The sequence below is a fragment of the Zonotrichia albicollis genome, chromosome 10 (assembly GCF_047830755.1).
Source record: "Zonotrichia albicollis isolate bZonAlb1 chromosome 10, bZonAlb1.hap1, whole genome shotgun sequence".
Taxonomy (NCBI): Eukaryota; Metazoa; Chordata; class Aves; order Passeriformes; family Passerellidae; genus Zonotrichia; species Zonotrichia albicollis.
The window spans coordinates 14,809,598-14,824,107 of NC_133828.1; the positions used below are offsets into that span (position 1 = coordinate 14,809,598).

Sequence of the window (14,510 nt, forward strand, 5' to 3'; positions counted from 1 at the left end):
AGCTCTATCTACTCTTGGAATTTTGTAGTGATAATGGAATGTTAAAGAGAATAAAATACATGTGTGGGTTAGTATTTAGGCACACATTTTCACATCACTTTCAGTCACTGAATCATCATCATTAAAAAAAAAAAACACAGCAAATTGCAAATAATTAGACCTAAAGTCAGCACAATATATATGCCCCTATACATATATATACACACACACCATATATATATACACACACACCATATATATATATGCCTATATATACACACTCTACACATATGTATATATATAGTACATATATATATGTATATATTGTATATATATGCATATATACTGTATATATGTAAATATGCATATATAAAATATATATGCATGCACATAAATATATATATATAAATAAACATATAAATAATATATGTATATAACACTATACGCTATAAAGCAAATTGCACATGCATCCCATACTTGTTTCTTAATATAACAGCATCCAGGTAGTATAATGCTGCATTTTCCAATTATGAAGAATAACAAAACTAACCAGGATGACTGATATAATGCTGCATTTTCCAATTATGAAGAATAACAAAACTAACCAGGATGACTGATTTCAGACACTTATGCTTATGCCCCACCTTATTCTACATTATTTGATAAGAGAGTCTTGCCATTAACACTTTAGAGAAAACCTTTCTTTGTTGGTTGAAAAGCCAGACCATAAAATAAGTGGTGATGTGAATTGTGATGTACTGTAGCTAATACTGGTTCAGTATAAACTGTGTAAGTTTGTCACTGATGAAATAGTTCTACTGGCTTTGGGAATGGTAGAAAATTGCCAATGTTAGAAACATTGGTAAATATTTATCTATATCTATCTATCTATGTATAATAATCATATGGATATCAATTAATCAACACAAACATTCCAAAACTTGTGAGCAAAGCCACACTGCCCTGGTGTTGCTCTTACCTTTGGTGTGATGTGAAACCACTTCTCAGTGGTGTAAAGAAACACTGCTCAACAGTGCAGGGTGGCATAATTCAAAGCCTTATTTAAACATGCATGAGGGAAGATTAAATCCATTTTTGAAATGTTGTGTCATTTAAAATACATATTTTATTTAGTACATTTGCTATTAATTTTAATCTCAGTGATAAAAATATATTGATAGAATTTAAATGAAAATTTCTGTTGAAGCTTAAAGCTCTACATAGAAGTGTGGGATTTTTTGGGTGTTTGGTTTTTGGTTTGCCTTTAGGTTTTTTGGCAAGGAGATGCATGTGTGTGTTTTTTTCATTCATGTGGTAATGAGAAAAAAAACTCAGAGTGGTGGTAGAATATCCATCCTTAGAGGTTTTCAGGATTCAGGTGGACAGAGCCATGGCTGACCTGCCAAGCTGCATGGAAAACCATCGACCCTGGTGATTTCATTAAAGGTAAAAAATTACTGCTAAAAATCAACTCAAGCACAAGTGGGATCACAAGGGACAGCTGAACCTTGTGCATGGAGCAGGGATAAATCAGCATCTCCATTTAACCCAGTGTCTGCCAACTGACAAAAAATCATAATTAAAATCCAGGTTGGATCAATGGCATTGAAATCCCAGATTATTTTCCAAATTAAGAAAGTTTTTAACCAACTCTGTGTGTGTTTTCCTTCACTTTTTAACACTGGCACAAAAATCACTTGTGAAATTCTGAAGCAGAGGAAGGACAGGTGGCTGTGTCTAAAGACACATGGCAAGGCATAAAATGTGAGAATTTTCATTCTTTGTGTAGTTACCAGTAACTTAATCCTGTTTTTCCTGCATGCAGTGTTGGGGTAGAACATATTTTTACTTATGCTTTGCTTTTAATGGTTTAAATTCATTTTTTGACAACTGACATTTTCTAATCTCTTTGGATTTCATCAAGGGTTGATTTGTTTTTAAAAAACCACAATTATGCTATATATTTATTCACTACATCAAGTGAAACCTTTTCACTTTGAGATGTTTGGGGAATTATTAGTTTTATTGATTATTTTACAGTTAAATTGTATTCTATCAAGTTGAATGGGTCAAAGGTTTTCAAAACCCCTTTATTCATCCAAGTAATTTAAGATGCAGTTCAGTTACAGTGGCAGGACTGTTCTCACTTTGGTTCAACATCTCAAGTTTCAAGTTGTTCTCCTGGTCCCCTTAGATCATCCTATTGATTTGCAAGGTATTGATTTACTTTGCTGCTCTGCCAGCAGCCATAAGAACATAGTTTGCTTGTAGCCTTAAAAAATATTCCCAAACACTGCTCACAGATTAAGTTTGAGGAGTAGGCTCCATGGCTTTCAGTCAGATTTCTCTTTAAAATATTTCTGTGTAGAAACAAAAGAAAAATGTGTTTCATGTTAGTTGCATTTCCCACCGACGAACAGCTTAGGCAAAGAAATTGGAATTAGCAGATTCATCTTAGCCCAGTAATGTTGTTTTTTTTTATTTATTTTAGTTTGCACATGTATTAGTTTTCTAGAAGATGTAATTGCATTCAGGCTTTTCATTTTGGTGCAAAACTGACATGCATAGACTTTTGCCTGAAGTTGCAGGTATTTCTGTGCAGCACAGATGTGTCAGACAGAGATTGGTGAGCAAGCAGTTTGCAGTGGGACTCTCTGCAGACCCCTGCAGCAGGAGGCCCCACAGTTCCTCATCAGGAAAATGAGCAGGTTACTGCAAAATCCATTCACTCTCTATTTCCTAGAGCAGCTTTTCCTTTGTTCCCCTCCCAGTGGCATGACAGAGTGTCTGTCTGTGATGGGACAGCATCTCCAGGTCCCCACTCTGTCTGGTCAGCCTTATTTGGAAGTGCCCAAAACCAGGGAGTGGATGTGGCAGCTGGGAACATGGTTTTGTGTTGAGCACACAGTCATCTTAGAGATCCTTTCCAACCCCAGTGATTTTATAATTCAAGGAAAGGTGTTAAAAGAAGGAATTTCCTCCTTGCATGTTGATCTGCCTTGTGGAATGAAATTTGGAAACCTTCAGCATGTTATATTGATGTTATGCTCTAAAAATATATTCTCTCTGGCCATTGCAGATTCAAGAAAAACTGTCCAAGTTGAAAGAGATTGTGAGATGGACAGGTGAGGGGTTTGTGTTCAGCCACAGCCTGAAGCAAAAGGGACTTCAGGGAGGCTGCTGAGGCAGGATGCAGGGAAGGAAGGAAAATATATCTGTCACTTTTGATAGAGAGAAGGTGGTGGGTTTGGGGGACTCTGGGCTCACTTCCACTTCTGACTGTTGGAGTAGAAAAGTGAGGCTGGTTGTGTTCACAGAGTATTGGGTTTTTTTCCTTTAAAGTCAAGCAAGGTATGACAAAGCACCCAGGAAGCTTGGGGAAAAGCAACCTCTTCACTGCAAAGAAACACACTTCTCAGAGCTGCAAAGAGACAATATTGAAGGTTCCCAGTGGCCGACATCAAGACAAGTGCCAAAAGTAAATGTAACTACAGAAAGAGAGGGGAAATTACAGAGTCACTGAGCTCTCAAGACACGTGGCAAACACAGAAAGATAAAACCTCTCTGCTGGTAATAGCCAGATATAAACTCTCAATTCCCTATATGAAGCATTTTGCTGCTGCAATGCTGAGCCTTTTGTCACTTTTTCCAGAAGCACTGATTATCTGGCATATAGAATACCATTATTTACCATATGTCTTCATGATCTAACTTGTCTTCCTTGCTGGGTTTAGTGTACCAACCTTCCTGCTCTGTTACTGTCATGTCAACTTTATTTACTCTGCCTTTAAATGCTTACTACAGCAAAATGACTTTGCCGTGGATTAGTGTTTAGGAGTATCCACATTCATAGTACATTCTCTGACTGGTGCATAACATGCCTTTGATTCAAACATTTAAAATGTCAGATTTAGGGCTTTTATGTCTAGAAATTAGTATTTTATTATTTAATCACTAAAGACAGCTATGCTTTAATAAATATAATTTTATATGTAGGAAATCTTATATTAATGCAAAAAGAACATCTTGTTCTTAACATCAGCTGTTAAATTTTATAACAGTAAATTAATAAGCTTACTTAAAGGGACAATCCTTTATAAACAGTTGGGTGAAGAAGCGCAGACCAGCCCCTGCTGCAAGAGGATGAACATGTGATAAGTCATGCTCATACCTAAGATGAGCCATAAATAAGAATAGCTCTGTATTGATGCCTTTGTTTGAGAAAGCCCCAAGACTCATTACAATAGAAATTGTGAGTTGTCTTTGGTACAGAATTTCCTGGTTTTTCTGGGCAACCAGACAATGGAGCTTTTGGAATCTTAAGTGTTTCTTATCAACTTCCCAAGAGGAAGCTCTGCTGTGATGACTTATGATTCAAATATGATCTGCCCACAGCTTTGGCCAAATTCCTCCATTAAAAACAGAAGCAACTGTACCTTGCAGTTCCCCAGTGTCTCATTGAGCTATTAGCTCTGCCTTCCCACCACATTTTGCACCTGGAAGTGCACTTTTAAAAATAACCCCTGGTTCCAGTGCCATTCCTCAATAAAAGTTCCTTTCATCCTTTTGATTTCCTGCCTCAGGAAGGATGGAGAACCCAGTACCACACATGGGGAAAAATCTGGGAGCATAGCCAACAGAAGCAGCAGGAATGAAAGCCAAACACTGGGATTCCAACCGGAACAATTCTTCCCTCTTCCTGCCCAGGAACCTAAAAAGCCCCCTGGAATGCCATGGAATCAGGGGATTCCTGAATAACACACACCTGTGGGTTATTTCCCTTGTGTTTGATAATGCTGCAGTGAGTGCAAGGTAGTCACTTCTGTTTGTTTCTTTTTAAAACAAAGCTGGAGTTATTTGGGTGCCAGTTTTTGGCTTCTTTTTTTCTACCTTTGTTGAGGTCAGGATTGAAGGTATTTGAGACGATAGTTTGTGTTCAGGCTTAGATGTTTGTTTTTTCTTATCTCTGTTACAAAATACCACCCAAACCCATAAAGAAGGAGGAAGTAAGTAAAGAAGAACAACCTGCCTCTGCCCTAAAACCCCCATATAGCTTCATATTTATTACTTTATTCTAAACCCCAAACTCTAAGTTTTCCACCCTGTGATATTACACACTTCTAATCAACTACACACCCAGAATCCCAGTGCTATCAATCAATTTTGGAAGCCTTTTCCATGGCCTCAGGTCAAATGCAGAGCTGTCCTGGGAGTCAGAGTCTGTCAGCACAGAAAGTCTAAAATTCTCAGCATCCAGAACTCCAGCATTTGGGTTCTCAACAGGGAGAACAGTAATTCTTTGTTTTGTTTTCTTTAAAGAAAAACAAACAAAAAAACCAAAGAAGACCCCTAGTTAAGTTTTGTAAGATGATGCTGCAAAGTTGAAATGGAAGGTATTCCCAGGTATCTTTATTGCCAACTATTGTATTTGCATGGATCCCTGTGGCAAGGAGGAGTGATGAATCTGACTCCAGGTTCTCAGAAGTCTAACTTATTATTTTATGATACAATATGATATTAAAGAATACTATACTATATTATACTAAAAAGTACAGAAGAAATATTTCCTCAAAGCTAAAAAGATAATAATGAAAACTCGTGCCTCCTTCCCGACTCCTGACACAGCTTGGCCCCAGTTGGCCAATAAGTTAAAACAACTCACATCAGAATCCAGTGAAACAATCCCAGTAGTTTGTGTTCAGGCTTAGATGTTTATGTTTTCTTATCTCTGTTACAAAATACCACCCAAACCCATAAAGAAGGAAGAAGAAGAAGGTAAAGAAGACAACCTGCCTCCATCCTCCTCCTAAAACCTCCATCTTGCTTCATGTTTATTACTATATTCTAAAACCGCAAACTCCGTTTATCCAAATACCTGTTGGATAAGCAATCTCCAAACACATTCCAAAGGAGCAAAACACAGGAGAAGCAAATGAGGTAAGAATTATTTTCCTTTTCTCTGAGGCCTCTCAGCTTCCTAGGAGAAAAATCCTGAGTGCAGGGATTTTTCCAGAGAATGTGAATGCCACAGCCAAGTTCTATTGCCACAATGAGCTGGAGCACCACTATTCATGTTTTGATCAACCCTAACAAAAAACCATTGACCGCACTCGAAGTCTTATAAACGAGTATTTGTCTTCTGCAGTCATCCCTGTTTTGTGTTCCTGTGCCAGTAAGGAGCTTAACTTGAGGATAATTCAGTGGAGTGCCGTGTCTGGGAGCTGCGGAGACGGGCGTGAAATTGTTCCATGAAGTTGTTGCATGAAATTGTTCCATCTCTCGGGCGAGCGGGAGCGCGCGGGCCATCTGCTGCACCCAGGGAACTCTGGGGACACTTGTCACATTGATTGCACTCAGCCACGGCCCAGGCACGGGGAAAATGCAGCTCCTCATTACCAGGGATCTTGTTTAACTCCAGGAAGTGGTAGTTCAGAAACGAATGGCTTTTGGTGGACGTCTCTGGGAATCTTTAATTAACAGATTACTCTATTAACGCGCGCATTATTTTCCAGGTGAGTGAGATCATTTGCCCCTGGGGCTTTTTTTTTTCCCATATGCCTTCTGTTCCTCCAGCGAAATATGTAACAAATTGAAGTATTCATTTTGATTACATAAAGCACATGGGTATACAATTATATGAAAAGAAAGATGACATTTGTTGCCTGCCTTCCCTAAGGCCCCTACAGACTTTGCCCTTCACTGAAAAAATAAGGCATAAAGTCATTAGAATACGTGCTTTTTGTTGCACATTTTAGGTTTATAAAGCAAAAGCCTTTACTAGAAACAATGGGATAATGATTCCTTACAAAACAAACAATACATTTTTCTAAAATAATACTAACATAACATGTTTTTCTCACAGAAGTTTTACATCCTTTCACATGTCAATCGTGTGACCATTTTGGAGCTTTTAGGAGTGCATTTATTCAATATTACCAAATTTATATGATAAATGTGTATTAAAGGAATTAAATATTCATGTAAGTATAATCAGTTTACTGCTTAATTTTATTAATCTTTTTTGCTCATTATTTTATGCTTTAGTAAGCAATTAATCTGCATTTGAATCCCTTTATATGTTTTACAGGAACACTTTCTGTACTCTGAAACAGTTTTTCAGCATATACTGGGCTGGAAGAACTAGTTCATTGCAATCTCAATATTTATTGGAGCATTAAATGAAACATTGGGGGAGAAAGTTAGCTTGCATAACTAAGATGACAACATCTACAAATTATATAAAATCAGTAGGGATTTTTTGAAACATATTTTTGTGGTGCAACACGCAGAGGAATTTATTTGGAAAGAGTTCACAAAATTAATTTGAGGCAAGTCAGGAGTATGTGAAATGGTTGTGAAGAAGAGTTTCCTTTGGTTTTTCCATCATGGGACTTGTATGTAATCTCTGTTTAGGTTCTGCTCTTTTATTTTGTGTCTTCCGTCTTGGGGAATTTTTTTTCCTTCTTTCCTTCACCTAGCTGACTAAGACAAGGTCTCCTGGGTTTATCTAGACCTGACCTCTCTCCCACTGCATTTTTTAGATGTGTTTTCTGGATATCTTACAGAAATTCACCCTGGAACTTGAACTTGACCCAAGCTCTGGTTCCTCACTTCTGCCATCCACACATGAGGATGATGGGTTGGGTGTGCATTCATGATAACAATAAGTGATTCCCTCTGTTGATTGTTTTACTGTTGCTGTTTAAAAATTACTACATAAATCAGTCTTTAGATTATGCTGAATGTTTAGTAGGCTCTTTCCTACTGATCCTGTTGGAAATGATGCAGGTGATCTTTCCAAAGAAACCTGCCATCACTAGAGCAGACTAAGCTAGAAGACACTGTGACCAAAAAAACCATCCTGAAACCACAGACAGGAAACTGGACTTATTTTTCACAACCTAAGCTTTCCATCATGCTTCAAGTAAGAGAGCATTCCATGCCTTTTCACTGTTCTGAGCAATAGGGGAACATGCATTTGTGTGCCTATGTATGTTTGTGAGCTTTTGTGTTTATATTCAGCCACAGAAAATCTGTTCCTTGCGTCAACAGCGCGTTACACATATTTCACATCGAGCTACTTTGTATTGCAACACCTGCCTCCCTGGTATTTTGCTCAGGGAGGGCTATGATGAGTGCTATCTTCCATATTATTAAAGGATAACATGAGCATTTGCTGGCATGTCACCGTAGCAAACAATGACTTGTAGCTCCCCTGAAAATTCACACGCGTTTTATTGCTGCTTGAGAAAATAACACACATCTCCACTGCAGTTCTAGTCATTTTCCTGATTGCTAAAGGATTTCCCCTCTATTACCTCTGCATTTTCTGTGTTGCCAGGTGTGAAATGAACAGAATCATAAAGTCAGGCTGTTTTGGAGAATAAAAACAACAGCACGGTCTGTGCTGCTGAAATGGCAGCATGCTGAAAGTAGAAAAATGCTAGTAGCTATTGGCAATGCAGCATACGTGACAGATAGTAGAGTGTGAAAGACATATTTGCCAATTCTTGCAATTAAAGGCAGTTAAAATATATATTACTGCCTCAGGAAAATATTTCATCTTGTCCTTACATTTCAGCACGTGCTAAAGTCTTTCTGAAGGCGATAGGACTGCTACACCTTGCTTAGAAGTAAATAATACTGATATTTAAGTGTTCCCTAAATATGGCTGGGCTGCCAGGAGGTGACACGTTTGCCAGTTGCAACAGGAGTTTCAGCAGTTATAAGATCACAGGTTTGATCCTGCTCCTGGTAAAACCACTCAAGCCTTGTTTAATATTCAATTCAAAAAGCAGTTGAATCAGCTGAGGTGTGGCTGTGGAAGTCTAAAACTGGCTTCATCAGTTTTGGAGACAGGATGAGATATCTGGGGTTGGGAGGGTAAAAATTACATGAAGAGAGTTGTATGGGCAGCCCGGGGAATGTGGATTCCTCTTGCCTGAGGTGCTGGTTTGTTCCATGGACAGCTTGGGTGAGAAAGGGGTGAGTAATGAGCTGGGGCTGTGTGCTCTCACTGCCTGATCTATGAATGGGATAACACCTCCTTCAGACAAGGTGCAAACACTTATTGCAGGCAGCTAAAGTGGAAGAGATTTCATTAAGATTTCTTTTTGAAATACCAAAGGTGTTACCAAAATAGTGCACTGGTATTAAAAAAGAAATGTTGCTGAGAAAAATCACTTGTGAAAACCTTAGCTAAGGAAAAATTAGAGTGAAAAGCATAACAGAAAAAAGCATAAGAGCTGAAGCTCTGAATGTTGCTGGGGAGTACAGGGGGAGCAGGGAGCTTGGGGTGCAGCTGCAGAGGAGCTGCAGGTCAAGCTCCATGTGGGACCCTGAGGAGAGAGGCTGAGAACGTCTTACCCTGTGCCCAACAAGGGGCACAGGCACCTGTAGCCTGCCAGGTGAGGGACACCCAGGGACACAGCAGGGGCCTGGGCGGAAGAGCAAGACTTGTGCCTGCCTGGACTCTGGGGGAATAAAAGCCCAGTGGGTGCTTTGCTCTGGGTGCCTCCTAAAAGGCACTAGCTCATGCTAGTTGTTGTTGTTGTAGTTGTTTATTATTATTGTTGTTATTACTATTATTATTATGTTTTATTGGTTTATTATTCTGTTTAATAATATAATAATACAATTATTATATATGGAAAGACTGACAAAAAGGGGAGAGAGAGGGAGAAGAAAAGGGGAGAGTTTGTTGTTTATTCCAGTCAAAGCACTAGAAAGACATTAGCTGGTCTAGAGAGTAATAATTAAGGTTCTGTGTGTTGCTGTTTGTACAAGCATGAGAATTCCCTGGATCCACGACCTCTTTAGTAAGTGGCAAGCTACAGGCAACAGGTTTTTCTCATTTAGCCTTCTTTCCCTTCCTATGAGGGAGGAGTAAGGAGCTGATAAGCAGCACCTGGGACACCTCTGTCTAGACAGGACTGTTTGCTTTTTATGGGAGAAACTGTTTTTTAGGGTCTGTGTGTGTGCAGTTCCTAATGTAATGGAAACATCTTTTTGATGCAGAAGCTATACAAAGAAATAACATTTAATTATAACCCATTGTGATTTATAGCCTCTGAGGGGGGAAAAATGAGTGCCAGAAGCTTATTGGTAAAGGAGGTCAGGCAAGGAGAAAGCTGCAGGAAAAGCTATCAGTTATCCCTTATTGTCTTTTGAGGAGAGTCTCCAAGTATTTGTAATCTTCTGCCTCAGAAGGAAAGCAGAGTGATCTGTTTCTGCTTATGAGGTGTGGAACAGACACCTATTTAACATGTTGGGCCATTAAAGGGTAAGTAGAGCATAAACATCTATGCAGGCAAATGGAGACAAGCTAAGGAATTTCTGGTGAGGCTTTGGTTGGTTGGTGTTTGCTTTTATTTGTGCCTTTGCATTTGAATGGGTATTAACAGGACACTTTAAATTCTTCATATGTAAATGTGCTGGAAAGCATGTACACAAGGGTAATGAAGTTTTGGGTTCTTTATAGTCCTTTTAGTAAGTGCAAAACCATGGTTTGGATCTTTTCACCATCACGGGTTTTTTGTTTCCTGATCTCATCCTGAGTTGTGGTTTATCCTTTATCAGGCTGTTGTGAGGCTCTGATTGAGTTTAGCATTGTTTTATACCCTGTGCTGTGCTGATGGCCTCATGTTTGAGCACTGGCAGCCACGAGCAGAGGTTCCCCTCCTTGTCACCATCTCCATTTAGGTGCTGTGCTCTTGGCACGTGGGCACCAGCAGATGCCACCGAGTGACAAGAGCCATTTGGCACCCGTGTGCCAGCGCCCTTAAGAGGAGGGGCTTTGTGCAGAAGAGGCACAGCTCTCAAACTGCCCATCTAAGCTCATTTTGCTTGGCACTGAGCACACTGGCTCCGTCCTGGGCGGGCAGGCGCCGCGCCATGGCAGCAGATGGGGCAGAGGGAGGGGAGCGCTCAGGAAACCTTGTCCAAGCACCATGTGCGTGTGTCTGAGGGCAGGGTTTCCAGCCAGCAGCCTCAGAATGGCTCCCTGTCCTCAGCTCCCAGCTCCAGCTTGAATGGCTCACTGATAGATTTTAAGATGTCAGTACCAGTTTCAGAATGTGCTGCAGTTCTGTTGCTCTTGACAAAATTATTATTTTGGCCTGAATGGTGTACTTGTGCAGCACAGCCTGGGAATTGTAACCAACAGACTCACAGCATAATGATCCTAATATTGATGTGGTACCATAACCAGTATGCTCTGTTTCATATTTTGTAGCATATTCTCCACAGTGGGCTACCTAAAGAAAGTTAGAAACTGCCTCACACAGGTGGCAAGAAAATCACCAGCTAAATGCAAGGGTTGTAACAACCATTTCAAAATAGAAGCAAATATAAGCAAAAATATATTTGTTTGTGGCACTGGTGGACAAGGCAATGCTCAAAATTAAAACAATATCACAATCTGTAATTACCTGTTTGTTATTACATCAGTGGTGTGTTTTTGAGGCAGAACAGAAGTAAAGCATTTTATGGAGCTGGCTGCTGCACCTGCGATCCAGCAAGGGCTCCTGAGTGCCCCCTTTTATCACCTGATAAAAGCCCTGAACCCGCATTCTGAGTCACATATTGTCTATTCAAAAGAGACAAATACTGGAGGAATAAAAAGCCACTATTGATTCCACTGATGTGGGTATGTGAGCAAACCCCTTCAACAATAACACCAGTGAGTGCAAGACAAGAATTCTTCCAAACTTCATTGGGTAAATACTGCTTTACAAAAAGCACAATCATCCCAGAGGTACTGCATGTTCTGGATAGCACAATCATCGTAGAGATACTGCATGTTCTGGATAAAGCCATTTTACCTTTAAATGCTGTAAGAATAAGCCGAACATTAACACTGAGGCTGGAGTGACAGGAACAGCAAAGTAAAATCAAAAGAAAGCAAACAGGGTGTAGACTGACTCGTGATATTCCTTGATCTGCCTGTAGTTGTCACACAGGGCAGATGTTAATCTCTTCAAAACAATGTAATGGCATTAATATCACTGTGCTGGCATCATTTGTTTTCGTGATGCTTTGTCACTTCAAGGGAGGTCATTTTTCATACCCTCACTCAAGTACCAAAGTAGGATAATCATAATTTTTTTTCCCAAGTTTTACTCTATGAAGTTTTCTTGAAGGATAGAAATACTTGGGGCCTTACTGGTACAGTTTTTTGATCTGTTTTGTTTGGTGTTTTGTTTCTTTTAATCAGCTCCCAGATGAGAATGCCATTTGGGATGATGCAAAGAGATTAAATACGAGTTTTTCCTCTCTCAGCAGGAGAGAGGAGACTTCACATCCGCAAAGTTATATAACACAGAAGTAACTGCCCTGACAGTAATATAGTTACTAAAATTAGTAAAATTAAAGATAAAGTTTTATATTATATCAATTAAATATGTATATGATATCTAAAATATATATAATGTATTATATATTATACAATCAAATATATATTATATAATATATATAATATTATATGTTATATAATATATATTTTATATATATATATATATATATATGTATATAGGTATATATAATATATAGCTTAAGAGGAGGCTTTGCAGTTTCTGTAATGTGCTGTTAACCTGTGCCTGGTGTCAGTCTCTGCTGAAACCTCCAGGGAGCAATTTGGGGTGTCCTGTTGCTGGCAGTGTGGGCTCTGCCTGTGTCCCCAACACTGTCCCTGCATCCTCTGCCACTTCCATGTGCTAGAAGAGCAAGGATGTGCATGTCCCTATAGGTAGTTTTCAGGAAAAAATGCCAAATGCAGACAGTAATTGTATTTTGGGACCTGTGGGACCCTGAAGAGACCTTGGATCTTGTTTGGTTGGTGTCACTTGGCTTAATTCAGCAGTTTCACTGTGCAGTGTAGGCAAGTCCCTGGGGTGGATTGCATTGCAGGTGCATAGAGCTTGGAATGAGGTTTTCAAAAATCCCCATATGATCTGTTCAGGCAGCAGAGATCAACATCCTAATACCCTCAGACACCTGGCTTATTTTTTTTCTCTTCAGGGCAAAAGGATTTAAAATATTATCCCAAAACTCTGGTTACCTGTCAGAAAATACTTTCCTTGGGAGATACAGAACAAACCCAAACTTGAACAAAGCTGCTGAATTTACTTTCAGCTTTGGGATTCTCTGCAATACCCCTTACACAGGTCCTGCATCTTGTGTAGCACAGAACCATCAATAGCAAGAGCCAGGAATTGACTGGGGATCTGTTTTCCTCTAATACTGGCAAGAAAAGAGAAAGCTGAGACCAGTTAGGGCAAAGAATACAATCCCAGTTAAAAAAAACAAACAAAACCCTCTCCTGTTTTAATAATACTTTGATTTAAATACATTGCCATGTATCAGTATTTATTGTAGCAGGAGAGCAGCAACACATTGCCTCAGCCTTGCTGACTGAATGGTAATTAATGCCCATTCACAGAAATACATTGATGGTATGTTTAGCTTGCATAGTGAGAGCTAGAATATTATTTTAGGATGGGGTTTTTTTTTTGGCCTTCAGAGTGGTGCTGCATATTGAGGTTTTATTTCCCTCAGCTATTCCATTACCAGAATGAAATGCCACCAGTTAATAGGATGGCAGAGTAAATGTCACAAGCTGAAGGGACCACAGGAATGTGTATTTGCCACATGTAGAAGCCGTGCTTTATTACAAGGCAATGTGGAATTTATGAGCATTGCTATAATATTCCAGATATGCCTCTCTGGTAATATCTGATATATATCAGTGCTAAAAGTCAGGATACTGCAAAATCAGCTCCGTTTTGCTCTCTGTACCTCTCTTAGATGCTCTGAAGCTATAGTCCCAGTAATGCACTGTCAACTGAGACAGGTAGAACCAGCCCCTGCATGTTATTTATTGGCCTGTGAATGCAGATTGCAAACACACTTTATTACCTGCTAATTTACCTCCCGCTGGCTGAAGGATGGCCAAAGTCTACTATTTGTTTTATAGGAATTCATTATGCCATTAACCTTTCGTTCCTGTAGGCCACGAGCAAGAATCTCCTCAGTTAAATCACTCCTGTAATAATGCGCTACAAATGAAAACAATGATTTATTGCACCCCACAAAGACTAATAAACATAAATTATATCCTAATGCTCTGCGTGCTGCAGATGATTGTGTGCACAACTAGTTACTCTTTCCAAAGACTGTTCTGGTCTCTGAAACAATTTAGTGAGAATTGTGCCCATTTTGTTGTTTGAGGGAACATTTTCACATTTTGCATTGTAATAACAGGGACATCATCAAAGATGATGGGGTTTCTGTATTTAGTTTTTTTTTTAAGGAGGAAGAAGGAAAATAAAGGGAAAGACAACAGAGTTTCCCCCTCTCCTTTCAGCTGTTGCTGCTGTCCTGTGTGGATGGCAGTGAAGGCACAACACGTACTCCAAGGGTGATCGAAAAAGACATTTATATCCTTCCCTCTCCAAGTTAAAGCAAAACTTTCTGCACATTTTCCAGGGTTTCAATAAATGTTTTGTGACAGGGTTCCTCTGCAGTGAGTGCAG

The 14,510-nt window shown here is 39.4% G+C and overlaps 1 protein-coding gene across 13 annotated transcripts in view; it reads left to right on the forward strand.

Annotated features, from left to right (window-relative positions):
- The window catches only part of LOC113459258 (zinc finger protein 804A), a 216,857-nt gene that overhangs the window by 159,110 nt on the left and 43,237 nt on the right, over positions 1–14,510 (forward strand). The window lies entirely within an intron of this gene.